This window comes from Akebia trifoliata, chromosome 7 (genome assembly GCF_017979445.1).
Source record: "Akebia trifoliata isolate Shusen 1 chromosome 7, ASM1797944v1, whole genome shotgun sequence".
Lineage (NCBI taxonomy): Eukaryota > Viridiplantae > Streptophyta > Magnoliopsida > Ranunculales > Lardizabalaceae > Akebia > Akebia trifoliata.
The window spans coordinates 11,068,080-11,087,163 of record NC_141381.1 but is presented as its reverse complement, the minus strand read 5'-3'; the positions used below and the strand labels follow the sequence as shown (position 1 = coordinate 11,087,163).

At 34.4% G+C, this 19,084-nt stretch overlaps 1 protein-coding gene across 1 annotated transcript in view; it reads right to left on the bottom strand.

Moving 5' to 3' along the window:
* The window catches only part of LOC147398218 (uncharacterized), a 49,758-nt gene extending 31,750 nt beyond the window's left edge, over window positions 1-18,008 (bottom strand). The window contains exon 1 of the mRNA XM_086447381.1: window positions 17,151-18,008. The gene's annotated coding sequence lies outside the window, so the exon portion shown is untranslated. The remainder of the gene's footprint in view (window positions 1-17,150) is intronic.
* Between the last annotated feature and the right edge of the window lie 1,076 nt (window positions 18,009-19,084).

Genomic DNA, 19,084 nt, shown 5'->3' with positions numbered 1-19,084 from the left:
GATTTGTAAGAAGGAATCCCTCATAAAGGATAAAGGATTTTCTCGGAGTTATAGAAGAAGTGAACAGTCGAATGCGGAAAACTTAATCATATCTTACAAAAGAAGATTGAAAGCAGTTCATTCTCAAAAGAAGATTGAAAGCGGTTTATTCTCAAAAAAAGATCTCGCTCGACAAAGTATTCAAGACATTGAGTTCCCAGAACCTTGACCAGATCAAGTAACTTTCACTAAAGGAGGCCTTCTTTGGCCAAACTATTCTCTTATCTTGCCAAGAAAGAAAAATGATCCTCTTTAGCCCCTTGCAGCCTCTAAAAAAATTCAATAGTCTTTCTCTTTCTAAACTATACCAACTAACCTTGGGAGGGAAATCTTGTATGAACTACGTTTTGACCTAATCCCAAAAAAAAATGATTTGGGGTACGTAGGCAACCTGAGAAGTTACTTCAAGCCCGGTCACAACAAAAAACAAAATATACATTCTCTTAAGGAAAGTGTCATCGAAAGGGAAAACCCCCTGTTGAAATGTGCAAAAGAAAATAATACCAAAAAAGGGGTATTAGAAGAAGAGAATCAAAAGAATTGAAGGAAAAGAAAAGAAACCCAAACTAGGGGCATTGAAAAAAATAAAAATAAAAAAATGATGACAAAAATGCCTAACTAGGGGCATTAGAAAGAAAGAGACTTAAGAGAGTTGTCTAAAAAAGAGAATGTCATACTAGGGGCATTTTGGGAAGTTGAGCCTTATACATTTTCTTTCTAAACCATGTCCTAAGCCCACCTACTAAGTCCTCCTGAATGTTAATTGATTTGGTTAAAGTCCAGAGAACCAAAGGTTGTCAAGTTGAGTATCCAAGATCATCAAAAACAAAGAAGCCAGCTAAGTTGAAAATCCGAAAGGACGACTTAGGCAAAAGTTAGAGCATAACAAAAAAAAACAAGATTGCTAGGTTGAAAACCTAAAAAGGTGATCTAGGCAAAAATCAAGGCATCTTCAAAAAAAGAAAAACAAAGCCCGCTAGATTGAAAACCTGAAGAGGCGATCTAGGCAAAAATTAGGGCATCATCAAATCGAAGGAAAGATCCCACCAAGAAAGAAAATTCAGAATAAAAGCTTACACAGAAGTTGGAGAATGTAGAAAATTGTTCAAGACAATGTTGAAGTTGAAGAAACTCAAAAGCCTTTCTTTTGAACATTGCAAGATCTTTAATAGCGTCTGCTAATGGGAAATGTAGATTCATTGACCACTTTAAAGAGGAAGATCTTATATTTCAATATTTATCAAAGCCCAGCTCAAGTATTTTTCAAAAGAAATTCGAAAGAGAATGATCATTTCCTTATTGCACCTATGATAATCTCAAGAGTCTTGAATTTAAAGGAATGACAATTCTTTTGTCTTTTATTTATTGGAGTCTGTAGTCCCTTTTCCATACTTTTCAAATGTAATCCAGCCCATCAGTTTCACAGTCAAGTTTCAGATGTAAGTCAACCTTGAAACTAGGGGCATTTTTGATACTAACTTCGATTCTAAAATTTGCATTCTTGATCCCATGATCAACAGGAAAAATCTTATTCAAAAGCTTAAAAGTCCGGCGAAGCCTAATCATAATTATGAATCCAAATGCATGATAAGCCAATAAAAGGTCAATTTCTTAATCGTTGAATTCGATAATACTGAATCTTTAATTGATCCAAGCCCGAGAAGCGTGGCTCCATTGAGTTCGAGTCCGAGAAACAAGATTCCAGGTCCTTTGAATCATAAAATGAGTTAATAGGATTGTTTAAGTTCCTGCGAACCCAAGCCCGAGAAATGTGGCTCCAGCAAGTTCGAGTCCGAGAAATGAGACTCTAACCGTTTTTGAGTCATAAAATGAGTTAACAGGATTGTTTAAGTTCCTGCAAACCTTAGCCCGAGAAACGTGACTCCAGCAAGTTCGAGTCCGACAAGCAAGACTCCAACTGTGAATTAACAGGATTTTTTAAGTTCCTATAAACCTTAGCCAGCGTCCGAGAAACGAGACCCCAGCTTTGTTTGAATCATAGAATGAATTAACGGGATTGTTTAAGTTCCTGTAAACCTCAGTTTGAGTCCAAAAAACGAGACTCCAACCATTTGAAATAGGATTGTTTAAGTTCCTATAAACCTCAGTTCGAGTCCGAGAAACAAGACTCCAATTTTTAACAGGATTTTTAAGTTCCTATCAAACCTTAACGCGAGTCCGATAAACGAGACTCAAACTTTTTCTTACTCTAAAAAAAAAAAAAAATTTGATAGGATTTAATGAAGTTCCTACATCACCTGATTCTGATTGTGTTATGATTATCTCATTTTTTTCAAACTTGTCATAATTCAAATATCGTATGATTGATTTCATTGCATATATACATTCCAATTTGAATCATCATTGTCGGCGAGAGAAGATCTCCAAGACCTGACATTTGTTGTTATCGAAGAGGGATTAATCTCAATGATCCGATAGGTTATTTCGTGAGCATCACACCATTGCACACACGTGCATGTTAGCATAAGTCAAGGAGAATTTTTCAAAATTCGAGGATTTGACATTTTTAGTCTAGGGAGAACTTACCTTCAAGGATCTGGACGCCTTGACGAACTACCAAATCAGGCTGCAAAAATGAACTGTCACTAGCTTTGACATTCGGATATCGCACTATCTACCGAAATAGATTTGCTATCTAGTTTGCTTCAACCCTCTGCCAAAGAAGGGCATCTGTAGACACCCCATTTTTGCACTCGCCTGATTAATCAACTCGTCAACCCGATCGCAATGGTTCCCAATGATGCATGTTTATTCCAATCCTTTATTTTGTTACCAGATATGTTTCAGAAATCCGGATAAGGTATCTCGAATTAACAAAACTTAGAAATCACGCTACGCTAGGAAAATACGACCCCAGGAACATAGAAATCATCATCTTGCACACCAAAAAGAAGTTTCACGATAAAAATCACTAAAAATAACCAAATTATCAAAATATCCCTAACATCAAAACAACCCTAAAGCCTACATTACGCTTAGGAAAACCCATTCAAACACATAAAATAACAAATCGAAATCAAATAAATCATTTCGCTAATTTTCACAGAATTTGACAAAATTACGAAAATACCCCTCATAAAATTCACGACCATTTCACACAAAAATTTCATAAATGATAAAAACTAACATTCTCATTGAATTCCTTACGAAAAACTGATTCCAAAACATCCTAGAACATTGAAAAATGACTTAAAACGTAAACAATCCCTCCGAGGGTAAAATAGTAATTTTACAACTTTAATAATTAAAATTTTCAAAATTAATAAATAAATCATTAAAAAAATGTAAAGTGAAACATTAAAGTCAATCAAGTAAGACCAAAGTCAAGTAAGACTAAAGTCAAAACATTAAAGTCAACCAAGAAAGACTAAAGTCAAAGTGTTAAAGTCAATCTCATAAGACTAAAGTCAAAACCCTAAATCAAAATACTAATCAAGTCAATCTCATAAGACTAAAAGTCAAAACCCTAATGTAAACTAATCAAGTCAATCATATAGGACTAAAAGTCAAAATCCTAAATTAAAACCCTAAAGACTAAGTCCATCTCATGAGACCAAAGTCTAAACCCTAATTGAAACCCTAAATGAAATCCTAAAAGAAACCCTAATCAAACCCTAATGCTTCTAAGAAACTTTATAAAAAGGAGCCTCCATACCCTATTTTCGTATCAAAGAAAAAACCCTAGAAAAAGTAGGTGAAGAAGCCTCCACAACCTCCCCAAAACCCTAATTTTGGAGTCCCAACTCCTTACCTAACACCCCTACTTTGATTTTAGCCTAAAAAATACCTAGAAATCTTTCAAAAATACCTGAAAAATCCATAATAAATTCAAAGCATCCAGATCCAAGAAAGAGATACCTTGCCTCGAAGATAAAAAATCAGATCCGGAGACAGAACAAAACAAGGAGTACGGTACAAGGAGCAGTTTCACCAGATCTGAGGGAATAGAACCTTTGCGTATCGAATGTAGCATTTTTCTATTTTTTTATCTAGGTTTTGGTCATTAGCAATGTAATCTTACTTGGGATAAGTAGAGACCGGCATTGGCCGGGCGGGGTTGGTGCCTAACACCTTCCAACCCCGTAACATGATCCTCGGATTCAGATTTTCTGTAGTAGATTAGTTCATTATCCGTTTTAGAGTCAGTTCGGTTCCTAGACCATAATAACTAGGTGGCGACTCCCAAACCTCAAGGGTCAAAAGTGGATCCGCATACCCCGCGGATCGAGGGTGCTTTCACTTATACTTTTATGAATAACAACCTTCCTCCCTTAAATGAGTAGTATGATCGATCTTCTTATAGGCCTTAACATCTTAGTCAATGGTTTCAATTGTATCATTCTTGATCGATAAACTTTGACTTTGAAAATCACCCTTGACTTCATATCTTGATTTATCTTGGTGCAATCTATCAATATATCCCCATGAGAATATGCAAGAATGTTGTTGAATTTTTCAAGTATGTTTATTATTCACTCATGTTCCCCTAAGGATAATGTAGTACCCATTTGCACTTTTTTTAGTGTACTCTTTAATTTCAATATTTATCAAATTTGATTAGTAAGCTTTGAGGCATTCATCATGTCAAATTTTATGTTCACGTCATTATTGCATGCATGATAATTCAAAGCTTATTTATTTATTGGAATAAAAAAACATAGACACTAACTTGACTGAATCCCAAAATAAAAAAAACTTAACATAGTCGAAATGATTAACTGAACTCAAAGACTGACACAATTGAAGCTAAAAAGAAGACTTAAAGCAATGACATCATTTTGAATGGAGGGACACAATTCTAAGGTCTATGCCACTTTGGATATCTTTGATGGGTGACTTGCACTTGTCAATTTTTTCTATCTCTTCAAATTCAGATTCGAGCCTATCTATGTTGAACAACCCATAGCTTCAATGATCTCTCTATTTTTTAGTTCTTACATTACCATAGGGTAGGTGGGCTCATTTTGGCATGGGGAAGATATACTGTTAATACCAATTGAGTGAATGAAGGAAACTAGTTCAATTGATTCGGGTTTGGATATGGATATCAGGTTCAGAGTAGGAGGTGGTTGATTTTGAAATGTAGGCAAAGGGTTAGTTTTAACATTGGGCGTGGTAGGAGCAGGTATAGTAACCTTTCCTTGCTCAATGAGGTTTTTAATAGCATGGCGGAGAGTAATGCACCTATTAAGAACATGGGCAGGAATCTGATGGAATTCAACGAATTGCCCATTGTTCAAGTTTGGAGGAAGATGATCGGGCAAAGGCTTTAGTTGTAATGGTGTCAGCAACCCCATTTTCATTAACTTTTGATAGGTGACACTAAAGAACATTCTAAGATTGACAAATTGTCTCCTAGGCTTGGCTTGTAAGGACTGAGTGGCTTGAGGAGCTAGTGTGAAAAATGTGTTGGCTATTTGTAAGGAATTAACACTGGACTTGAAATGTTTGGGTTTTTATTTAAACGAGTTACCAAAAAATCTCGAAGAGTAGGCATCCTCAACTTGATTTGCAGCCTCAAGGACAGACTAAAAAGTGGGAAGGTACTAAGGCATAAAGTACTTGGCATAATTTGAAGTGAGATTCCTGAGGATGATATTGACTTGTTCCTTGGTCAGTCCCACAATTGAGCGGCTTTAGCTCTCCATTGAGCAATAAACTCAGTGAAAGGTTCCCCAGAATTTTGTTTGGCAGTTTCTAAATCTCTTTTTGTAAGTTTAATATCCATGTTGAATGAATATAGATCAATAAACTCCTTCATCAATTCATGGCATGTTCTTACCCAAGATGAGTCCAATGACATTAATCAGCGTAAGGTAAGACCTGTAAGGGTCCTTTGAAAAAATTGGGTCATCTGTTCTGCACTCAAATTTTGAGATTGTATGATGACACCCTATATTTTCAAGTGAGTCCTAGGGCATCTAATTCCATCAAACTTCTCCATGTCCGGCATTGTGAACTTCTATGGTAGATGGACCGTGGGAAATAACGTCATCACATCTAATCTAATAGTAAGATCATCGGGGTCTTTGTTATTTTTCAAAGCAGTTTCAAGCTGAGTTATTCGATGAGCTAATACAGGGTCGACAAGTAATTTATTATCCTCCTAGTCTTCGATGAGGTCCAACACAACCTATGGTTATTTAGCTTAGTCTTTTTTCTTTCCAGTTTTCAAGACTTCAATTTGTGGTTGAACAAAAGTAATAATTTGTACATGAAAAGATTTCAAAATCTGACAAAGTATTGTTTCATCCATAGTACTTTGTTTTTCTTGTGGTAAAGGCTAACTACTTGGACTTGAGAATAGTACTCTAAAAAAATGACTTTTTCACAAACCCAAAGTGGTATAGATGGTGGTTTATAACGTCTAGGAGTAATTATTACCTTATTGGAAGTAAACTAAGATTAACCATTGATTCTAAAAGTTTGACTCTTAACCACATGATTAAAATTTTGATATAAATTAGCCCAAGTTTGGTAGGAAATATCAAATCCAAATGCACTATAAGTCTATAGTGACCAAGAAGATGAGGAAGGTTAGTCATGGGTTTACCCCTAATTGGGATTGAACCTTTGATCAAACAAATTAATTTGATCCTAAGATCAAATCTTTTTGGTATAAAATGATCTGAATCTTTGAAAATAAAACCAATTGGTCCAATCGGTTTGGTGTTGATTAATTTGATCTATTTATCGATTAGGCTAATTGATTTACATTTCACACATTGGGTCAGACCGATATTGCGAGTTTAGTTTGAACGGTCTAGATCGGTCCGCCTACTTACCTATTGATTGGATTAAATAGAGCAACCTGAGAACACCCATGATAAGTTCTAGTCGTGACCTATAGGGAGGTTTCTAGACTCTAGGTTTATTACGTGCAATGCAATTTATCTGGCCACCCTTGTCCAAGTGCACCTATATACCTCTCAAGCGTACTCAATCAGACGGTATGTGGTGACTTGGTTTGATATACCGTAAAAATTCAAAGTGATAATCTAAGAGTTAGACCCAAATCTTAAAGGTTGAAAGCAACCAGCTTAATCCCCAGTTGAGAAATGACGCACGATGCTAAGCAGAGGCAGTCTTAAGTCACTTCTCGTTTAGAATAGAAGTCGTCTATTCCCTATGTACACGAGGTACAGTGGGACAAGATCTCGCTTAGACACTGATTTTGACTAAGAAGTACAATTGGTGCAACTTAGATTAGCTTTAATATACCGCATAGGTACGAGTCTAAGGTTATAGCTTTCATAAATGGTTTAGCATCCCATAATGGAACCGACCACATACTAGTACTACATTGGCAATAGGGACATGTAACTTTGTAGCTTACAATAGAACAAAAGTTCAAGTTGCTCCATCGTGGGCGCATCGCCTTTCAAAATTACTCGATCAAATAGTACTGATGCCCCAGTTTTATATACCATAGAGATACGTAACTAGAGTTGTGATTTTCATGAATGACGTCACGTCTCACGAGAAAATTGGGCCAGGTACTAGTGCCACGTTGGCTATAAGGGACATGCAAGCGTGCAATACAAAGTAATTTAAACTTGCTAGTAGTGTGTGCAAATCAAAGTGGGGTGTGCCCGAGGCATTTTTAGATGAGTGGGCCCATGGGCCAGATCAAACCATCACAGTATGGATATCACGTAAAGATTGATCAGAATACACAAAATTCATAGCATCGAAATCATGATCAAGGCATGCACATTGAAATGTTTAACAATCAGGATCATAGCATATCAAGTAGGTAAGAAATTATGGCACAAAAATAATCAACCATCGACCAATTGGTGAAATAGGTACAAGAAATTTTTATTTATTTATTTATTTTTATGAATCAAAACAAATTTTTTTTTTATATGGTCCAATCAATGATTACTTTGGACGACCTAAAATAAATCGAGATTTCAATAAATATTGAATCAAGGATAGCATGATAGCTGTTGAGATAAGGATCAATGATTTTTTTTAAAAGACATGCTTGGCGAACGTTCTTGAGATCATAGGCTAATTTGACCCAACTCACAAGGCTTCAAATTTTACAAAGGGTCATTAGGCCAACGTGATTGATCATGTCGGCAATCCAATGTCACAGCCTTCTATATTTAATGGAAAAAAATTGAATCCAAGAATAAAATTCAATTCTTTTTTAGTTTAGATCCAAGGTTTTGAAAATGGGTGGTGATGAAATTTAAAATTAAAGTTCAACACAAAAATCAATTAAAATTTTTCTTTTTTATGTTTAATTTTATTTTAAAAGTCCTTAGAATTTCATCGGCCACAAGCACATGACATTGGATAATACTCTTGGATGCCATGTGGCATGGTCAAAGACCTTTAGGAAGATCTGAAATCTTACTGAAATCGTCTCGACTCGTTTTCCAACAAATTGTGGATGAGGGTCCAATTGGTAAATTGGGGATTTTTAGGGAATAAGGAGTTGCCACCTAGTTTAGGTCTAGGAATCATAAATGACTCCGAAATGGATCGAGTCGGTCCACGAATCAGAGAAATGTGTAAGGGGTCAGATTACGGGTTTCGAAAGGTGTTAGGCACCGAACCGACCCGATCGAGATAATCGGTCTCTATTACGATCCAAACTATACTACGATCAACAGATAGAGACTAAAGTCAAGATTATGGTCCAATCATCATCAAATTATATCGAATATACTAAACGAATCTTAAGACCAATATTCCCCAAATATTACACAATATTTTGAATTCCGCACAAAAATGGAAATATTTGAAAAAGCCTTAGTTTTAACTATACTCTAAAGCCCACGCGACAATATTTCAATTCCAAATCCAAACCTATAAAGATTTTCTAAATCGACTAAAATGGTGATTTGCGAAAACTTTCTAAAATAAAAAATTGGGGATATGAAATTTCTAAACTAGAAGCTTGAAATTTCCTAAATTGAAAGTTTATAAAAATATAAGAAGCTCCCAAATTGGAAATCAACTTTCAAAAGTAGGAATTTCCAAATAAAATAAGTCCCCAATTAGAAATTTATAAAAACAATTCTCCAAAATAGAAAATTATGAGTATAGGTTTCTCGAATTAATAATTTGCAAATATTAATTGTCCAAAAATGAAAAATCAGGATTTTAGGAAGGTTACTAAATCGATGAAAAGTCCATAAATCCCCAAAATGAACAAATTATGATTTTTCAAGAAAACTCATTTTTTGTCACGTGAATTCTTCAAATTTCGCATGGTCCTATGTCCACAAGATCAATGAGTCAACTCAAATCCTTTTGTATAAACAAAATCCGACTTTAAACCCCCAATGCACAAATGGATCAGTAAGTTGACTCATGGGGTAATTTTATTAAAAAAATGATTTTGAAGTTCCCACACACACACAAATCAGTGAGTTGACTCACGTGGTAACTTTACTAAAAATTAATTTTGAAATTCCAATACACACGCAAATCAGTGGGTTGACTCACGTGGCAATTTTATCAAAAAAATGATTTTGAAGTTCCCACATACACACAAATCAGTATGTTGAGTCATGTGGCAACTTTATTAAAAAATCAAAATTTGAATTCCAATGTACATAAAACAAATAGCGAGTCGACTCATGTTAATTTAATTAAGAAAACAATTTTGAAACTTCTAATGCACATGAAAAAAAATAGCGAGTCGACTCGTGTTAATTTAATTAAAAACGATTGTAAACTTCCATGTACATAAAATCAGTAAGTTAACCCGCGCGCATATTATTAGAAAATCGATTTTAAACTTTGGTTTCATGCATGTGAAATGTGCACCTAACCAAGGTCTCCAAAAGTTCCAACACCAAAAAAAAATTCAAAGTAATCTACATGTAAAGCAAATCATTGAAAATAATGACAAAGAAACTTACCTTAAAAAAATGGTTGTGGTGGGTATTCCTTCAAAAAAACTCGATTACTTCCTAGACAATGACGAAGGTAATGGGCTGCATGTAATAGGGTGTTGAAGAGAGAGTGAAGGAGGTGATGGGCTGCTGTTAGGACATCAAACAAAGAAAGAATAAGGTGAAGGCTTCTGTTATATCGTTAAAGAGAGAACGAAGGTCTATGATGGGCTGTTGTTAGGACGTCAAAGAGATAGAGGAGGTGATAGCCGCTGTTAATACATTGAAAAGGATGAGAAAAAATGTTGTGTTAATGGAAGTGCAGGATAAATGTGGTGGTGGCTACTGTCAGAGGGAGGCGCTGTCAAGTTAGTTTTCTTCTTCTCCTTCTCCTTTTTCCTCCTCTTCTTCTTCTACTCCTTCTTCCCTTTTTGTTTGCTGTTAAGAGGGCTCAAAAAGAAAAATGAAGAATATGACTGTTATGGGACTGAACCAGAAAATAGAGAGTGAGATGGGGAGAGTTTGGGTTGCACTTCTACAGATGATAGACATGGGGCTGAAGATGCTGTAGTGAGGGTTGCTAATGGAGGGCATTTGGGGATGAAGAGAAGCTAAGAAGAAGAAGAGAATGTGATGGTAGGGGGGCAGGTTTTTAATGGTGTTGATGGAGATGTTGATGTTGGATGTGTGGGGACTGTTAATGGAGGTTGTTGGAGTTGGTATGGGATTGTCAATGGATGCTACTAGGGGACGTGAAGGAGAGAAGAGGGAGATGGGGGGTGTTGCAGATGCTTGAGATTGAGTAGAAGGGAAAGAGAGAGAGCTGAGATCAACCTCTCCTAAGGAGGAGAGACCATTCTCTCTTTAATAGAAAATTTGATTTTTCTTTCTTATTTTTTCTTTTACGCGTCTTTCACTTTCCTTCTTTTGGGAGAATGGGAGTAGCGATCTCAAGCTACTCACCTTATTGGTAGCTCCTTGCTGTCGAGTCATGGTTGGCCAATTTCAAATTTTGTTTTATTGATTGATTAGTTTTTAATTTTGAGTTTTATTAGTTTTTATTTTGAGTTTGGTTAAAAAATTTGATTTGATTTTAATTTTTAGTTCGAGTTTTAATTGTTAATTGGCCATTTGATTTTAATTTTAATTTTTTAATTTTAATTTTAATTGTGTAATTTTTAATTTGAATTGTACTATTTAATTTGATTGGATTTTTATTTATTTTTGTTCGTTGATTGACTTTAGTTGGGTTTGCTTTTAATTAGGATTGGTTAATTAGCCTTTAACTTGATTTTAAAATTTATTTTTGATTTAATTTTGAATTTGAATTTTAATTTTAAGTTGATCTTAAATTTTAAGTTGTCAATTAAATTCTAATTTTAGTTTAATGGTTATTTTCAATTAAAATTTTTTATTTGATTGTAAATTTTAATTGATTTTAATTTTAAATTTTAATTTAATTTTGATTATTCAAGATTTTTTCTTGAAGTCTTTTTAATTCTTTAATTGTGTTTTCCTAAGCGTCAAGGTTTCTAAGAGTCGAACATCGAGGGGCATTTCAATCATTTTATGATTTTATCATAAATTTATCTGATTTCATCAATTTGGGTCCCGTTAGACTCAAAATCCCATTCTGAGTGCAATGGAGGTACTTTCAAGGTCTTTCGGAGATCCAAAATTTATAAAGGGTATTTTCATCATTTTATCGATTTTTGTCCATTTTAGTGAATTTTGGCGTGAAGTTTCTTTCAGTCGCAACATGATTATTTCTAAGTCTCGAGGTCATGTTTTCCTAGCATAGCGAGGTATCTAAGTTATCGAACTGTGTAGTGAACCTAAGCATACGTACTTGTTAAGCCGGGTAGAAAATATAGTGATCCTAAGCGTGCGTAATTCTATGTTGCGTGGTAAGGAGAAAGAAGGGAATAGAATTAGAAGACAAAAGGGAATTAGAAGGATGCTTCTCTCAAGCTTTCGAGTTCTTTGCGTTCATCATTAGGAATCTACAGCAACTGGGTGACGGATCGCAAAGTCAGGCAGATGCAAAAATGGCGTGTCTACACTTACTAAAATGGTGAGGATAGCCTTACCCATTTTTTTCAAATCCAAACAACAATAAATCTGCCAAGTAAATCTTAAAAATAAATAAATAAATTAAACAAAAAAAATATATTGCTGCCACGTGGGGAGTTCAAAGACCTTTAAGAAGATTTCAACACACTTAACTGCTTTTCATTTTATTTATTTATTTTTATTTTATAATGTTGCTGCCAATACACCCAGCACACAACATTTTTTATTTTAATCTTTTAAGTTCTTTCATGTTGCTGCTAGCACGACCAACTCCAACATCCGATCCATGCGACACCACGTAAATCCTCCCTTCAACTGCATTGATAGCAAATGGTCGCTGCAGCTCTTTATAGGGAAACGCTCCACTTCTACACACTTCCATGTGTCGTTCTCTGGAACATAAATTTTTAACATGATGATCCCCAAGTTCTGAGATCATAAATAGTTTGTTGTCCAATACCACATTAATCCGCAATAGATCTAAACCTCGCATAATCCCAATCCTCAAAATACGTACTTCCACCACAAATAATCAATTTTGGTATAAAATCCAAAGCTCTCTCCTCTAACTTATCATAATTGATATACCCAGTAGTTGAACTCACCTTATAAGGCAAACTCTCAAAGTAAATCAAAGTTGCAGAGATCTTCTTATCTCTAGATGTATAATACGTGTGAGCAAAGGTAGAAGACGATCCTCTAATTTATTATATTATCATTGATAAAATACCATAAATATTTGTAGCAGATTACATACTATTCTTAGGGGCAAAAAGAGAAAATAAAATCTCCCAAATCAATCAATAAAATAGCAACTAAATCAGGTACAAAATCAATAATAAAAACTTAACTAATTAATTCCTAACTTTAAGGGATTATAGAATAAAATATAATTTTCCTAATAAATATCAAATATTCTAACACTCCCTATCAAGTTGGAGCAAAGATGTTGATCATGCCCAGCTTGCTTCTCAGCTCCTCAAAAGCTTGTCTTGACAATCCTTTAGTACACACATCTGTTGTTTGCTGATTTGTAAGAATATAAGCCATGCAAATTATTCCTTCCTCAACTTTCTCTTTTATAAAATTTTTATCCACCTCCACATGCTTGGTATGGTCATGGTGGACTGGATTATATGCAATGCTAATAGCATCCTTGCTATCACTATACAATTTCATAGGACCCTCACTCCAAAGTTTCAACTCCATCATTAGCCTTTTCAACCACATTAGTTTACATATACCATGAGCAAGAGCCCTAAACTCAGCTTCAACACTACTTCTTGCTACAACATTTTGTTTTTTGCTCCTCCAAGTTGTCAAGTTTCCCTACACCATTGTACAATAACCTGAGGTAGATCTTCTATTGAGCCAGCCTAATCAGCATCAGGGAAGGCTTCTATACTTCGCTCCATACCTTTTTTTAAAAACAGCCCTTGTCCTGAAGTAATTTTTAGATGCCAAAATATCTTATGCACAGCGTCCAAATGAGTCTCATATGGAGAATGCATACGTTGACTGACAATGCTCACAACGAAGGCAATATCTGGCCTTGTATGTATAGACACCCTATTTTTGCATCTTCCTAATTCGACAATTCGTCACCCGGTTGTTGTGGATTCCTAATGATAAGTATAAAAGAACTCGAAGGCTTGTGAGTACTATTCTTGATTCCTTCTGTTTCTAATTTCTTTTCATCCCCCTACTCGTAACGACTCGACATAGAAGTTTATGCACACTTAGGATCGCTACATCTTATGCCCAACTTAGCAAGCACGTACGCATAGGTTCGCTACATAGCTCGATAACTTAAAAACCTCGCTATGCTAGAAAAATATTGATTTGAGACTTAGAAATAACCACACAGGGACTACAAGAAACCTCACGCTAAAATCTATAAAAATCTGTAAAAATAACAAAAATGACGAAAATACCCTTCATAAATTTTAGACCTCCGAAAAATCTTGAAAGTACTTCCATTACACCCAGAATGTGATTTTCAGTCTAACGAGACCCAAATCGATAAAAACAGAGAAATTCGAGAAAAATTTATAAAAAATCAACAAAATGACGAAAATACTACTCATATATTTTGGACCTTCGAAAAATCTCAAAAGTACCTCCATTGCACTCAGAATGTGATTTCGAGTATAACAAGACCCAAATTGATGAAAGCGAAGAAATTTAAAAAAAAATCATAAAAATGACCAAAATGCCCCTCAATATCCAACTTTAACATAGAGACCCTGATCCCTAGGAAAATAAATTCAAAACGAAAATCAAAATAAAATTCAAATAAAAAATTAAACTTTAACCTAGAAACCAATTTAATATTCAAATCAAATTCAAATCAAAAACGAAAAAAAAATTCAAATCTAAAATTAAACTAAAATTTAATCAGGAAACTAATTTAAAATTTAAATCAAATTCAAATCTAACGAAATTCAAATTAAAATGTAAAATCAAATCAAAAATTAAAATTAAAATTATTCAACTAATTAAAGTGAAAAATCAAATTTAAAAAAAAAAAGAAAAAAACTAACAAACCAATAAATTCTAATCGAAATCCAACGAATTCGAAATCCAAAATCGAACTTAATCGATCAAACCAAATTGAAATTAATTTTAATTTAACCATCAAAATTTAAAATCAAATACAAATATAAATTTTAAACATCAAATTAAAATTCAGATCAAAATGTCGACTCAAATAAAAAAATTTAATTGATATCATCCAATCGAAATTCAATTCAAAATCGGATTAAAAATAAATTCAAAATTCAAAACCCAAAACAAAACTTATCAACCAAACATAACTCAATGATGGTAGGCTATCGTAGTACGAATAACGTGGGATCTCCACCCCCTCCATTCTTTTAAAGAAAAAAAAAAGAGAAAAAAAAAAAGTGGGCTATCTTCTTCTCCAACTCTCTCTTCCCCCACATCTTCTTCTCCAATTATCCACTCTCCCATCTCCACTCTCTCTCCGCTCTCTCTTATCTCTCTTTACTCTTTCTCCCTTTCTCTCTCTCTCTCTCTCTCTCTCTCTCTCTCTCTCTCTCTCTCTCTCTCTTTCTCTTTTTCTCTCTCTCATGATTTTAGTTGGTAAAACTACCATAAAAGAAAGGGGAGGTAACCATGAAGGGGATGGTTTTTTTTTACTGCTGAAAAAAATAAAAAATAAATAGCAATTCTTCTTGTCTTGATCATTGAGATCAGCTATAATTTTTTCTCCATGAACATCCTCAAAAATCAGCAACTCTCTTCTTATCTTCACCATTAAAATCAGCCAATTTCTTCTCCATCTACTACCATAAATAAAAAAACCAGCAACCACCTTCATCTTCAACAGCCAACCTCTATCATTATTTTCTTTTCAATAGCCAACCTTTCTACCATTACCTTCTCCAATAGCCAATATCTATGTGATTAACCTTCTTTTCTAACAGCCCCAACTTGAACATCTTCCTTAACTAACAAACATTCTGCCCTTAAAAAAAATTTCCACCATTAAACCAGTAACACAGACCTCATCATCGAGATGTCAACTCTCTCACAAGTTTTATTATAACAGCCACCATTAAACCTTAGTCCATCTTCAACGCTTTCTTGCCCAAACAGCCCACAACATCTTCCAACGTCTTCAATTTCCATTAATGCCCAACTAGTTCTTCTCCAGCAACATTCCACAACCACTTCTCTCCATCTTGTCTCCCTCACAATGCAACACAACACAACCATAGCCTCTCAAACTCATGTCCCTGTTGTTCTTTTCATCTCTCACGTTTTGCCCAGTTACGTGTTCTCCATTGTTGGCAAGAGCACATCTCTCTCTGCACTCGTCTCTCTGATCTCCGTTGATTCATCAATTTGTGGGGTGTACGTGGTACTGAAATCGCCTCGACCCCCGCGGCCGTCCGCTAAATAGCGGATTAGGGGTCCGATCTACATATCTCGGGGATTTTTAAAAGATTATGGAGTCGCCACCTAGTTTAGGTCTAGGAACCAAAATTAACTCCAAATGGATATGGGTCAGTCCGTGGATCAGAGAGATAGGTAAGGGGTCAGGTTACGGATTTCGGAAGGTGTTAGGCACCGAACCCGCCTGATCAAAATGATCAGTCTCTACTGCGATCCAAAAATATCCTACGGTCAACATTCAAAGACTAAAAGTCAAACTAGGGTCCGATCATCATCAAATTGCATCGAATTTACTAAACAAATCCTACGGTTAAAATAATTACATGATTTAATGAGGCATACATGACACCAAAAATTAATGGATCAATTCGATCATACTTTGAATAATACGAAATCGATTTTCAATGTCGCGTATATAAGATTAGTGAATTGGCTCATTGACGATATTTTATCGAAGAAATTCGATCATTACGTGCATTAAATTCAGTGGGTTAACTCACAAATTTTGAGTTGCCACGTGCATTAAATCGGTGAGTTAACCACGTGCCTAATTTTAAAATAAAATCGATTCAAATTTTCAATGTTTTAAAAATCAGCGAGTCGACTCGCAATTTGTTAACCAAAAGAATCAAATTTCCAATGTGTTAAATATGTGATTTAACCCACGTGCACAATTTCAAAAGAAAATCGAACCAAATTTTCAATGTACCAAAAATCAGCGAGTCGACTCGTAATTTGTTAATCAAAATAATCTTTGATTATTTTTAAAAAATCTCCACATGTGTTAAATATGTGATTTAACCCACGTGCACAATTTCTAAATAAAACCAATTCAAATTTTCGATTTCCCCCAAAATCAGCGAGTTGACTCGTAATTTTTATTGTGAAAATCGATTTTTTATTTTTTATGTTTAGTGTACACCATTAATTTTTATTGAGTCGATTAAAATCAACATTTATGAGTCGACCCAACAACATCAAAAAGTGATGAATCAACCCGATAAATATTAACATCCAATGAGTCGGTCCACCAACTTGGTATACGTGAATTTATTCAATCGATCTATTAATCAAAAAAATATAGGTGAATTGATACGCTAATAATTCGTAAACTCGAACATTGTCATTAATGCCACGTATACCCCAAAAATCAATGAATTATTTCAAATGCATATGAAATCAAGCAACAATAAAAAAAAAACAATAAAAATAAAAATAAAAATGAAAATAAAAATTTACCTTTATCGAATAATTTCGGATGTGTGAATTCCTTCAAAAAGAACTCGAAATGATGTGTGAGTAATTGTTGTGATCTTGCGTGCTTTTAAGAAGCCTGTTCCCAAAATCGAGTTGGTCTAGGCTTGCTTAATGGCTATGAGCTTGCTTAAAGGCCGAAATTGAGAGAGTTATGAAAAAAAAAAAGATTGAACCAATGGCTTTTGGGGATACTAACTGTGAGGATAGAGATGCTCCATGGGTTGCTAATAATAAGGATGAATAGAAGGCTGAGTCGGTTGCAAAAATTAAATTAAGTGAGAGCTGAGTTAGGTTGTAAAACTGTGAGGATGAAGAGTGTTACAGGCTGGCTTATGGCTGCTATAAAAAATGAGGAAGTAGGTGAAGGTATGTTGCAGGTTTTTTTTTTTTTTTGGGAAGAAGGTTGTAGGCTAAGAGATAGTTGCAGATTTTTAATGGAGAACTAAAAAATGGCAGCAAGGTGAAGATGGAAGGAAGGCCTGATCGCTACTGTTTTTGGACGATTTTAGATATGAATGGAGGGTTGCAATAGCTACTGGTTTTGCTCCAATATGGGGAGAAGGGCTGTTCAAAACATGAGAGAGAAGAAGATGGAGAGATCAAAGAGATGAAGGAGCTGAAGTTGCTGGTTTTTAATGGCAGCCAAAAGAAAAAAACGTTTTTCTTCTTCTTCTTTTTTTGAAAAATGACAGTCAACCAGAGAACTCCCCCTTCTTGGTTCCTTTTGCTCTTTTTTTATAGTCATTCCCTCCCATAAAAACGTGAGAGAAAGAGGGGAGAGAGGGTGGAGATGTGGGTAGTTGTATGGGTGGTTATCTAGCAAAAAACGTCAGAGAATGTTGCTGATTTTTGTTGTGAAGAAGAAGAAGGGTAGAGGACGTGGGTTGATGGGAGAGATCAAGGGAGAGAGTGAAGAGGAGGAGAAGAACGTGGCTGCTATGTGGGTGGTCCAAAACGTGGGTTGTTGAGAGAAGGAGGAGTTGGAGAAGATGACCATGGGAGCACGTGGGGAAGAAGAAGAAACGTGGTTTCTTCTTCTTTCTTTTTTTATTTTTGAATTTTTTTATTTTTTATTTTTTAAAAGAATGAAAGAGGGGGATCCTACGCTACTCGTACTACGGTAACTCTCCGTCAATGAGTCATAATTGGTCGGTTTAATTTTCCTTCCGATTGGTTGATTTCGAATTTTTTTTATTTTTTATTTATTTTAGTCGATGTTTTGATTAAAATTTAATTTGATGTTTTAAATTACATTTGAATTTGTATTTTATTTTAAATTTTGAATTTCGATTAGAATTTAATTTGAATAATTTAGTTGTTGGTTGATTTAATTTTGATTTTTGATTGGTTGATCGTTCGATTTTATTTTTACATTTTAATTGGTTAGGTGATTCGATTTTTAATTTTAATTTAAATTTTGAACGGATTGATTAATTTGCATTTTAATTTGAAATTTAAATTGATTTCAATTTTTAATTGGTCGGTTGATTGGATTTCGATTTAAATGTGATCGAATGGATTTTGATTTGTTAATTACATTTTTGGTTGATTTGGTTGATTGATTTAAAATTTTAATTCAATTTTGCATTTTAATTGGTTGAGTGATTTTTAAATTGATTTTCAATTTGATTTTAATTTTGATTTTGTATTTTAATCGGTTTCTTGAAAATGTAATTTTTATTTTGTATTAAAATTTGATTTTACGATTTTAAATTAATTTTAAATTTTGGATTTTAGTTTAATTTTCAATTTAAATTTTATTTTGGTTTAATTTTTTTATTTTGAGTTTTATTTTCCTAGGGATCAAGGTCTCTATGTTAGGATTAGATGTTAAGGGGCGTTTTGGTCATTTTTACGATTTTTGACGATTTTTCTTAAATTTCTCTGTTTTCATCGATTTGGATCCCGTTAGACTC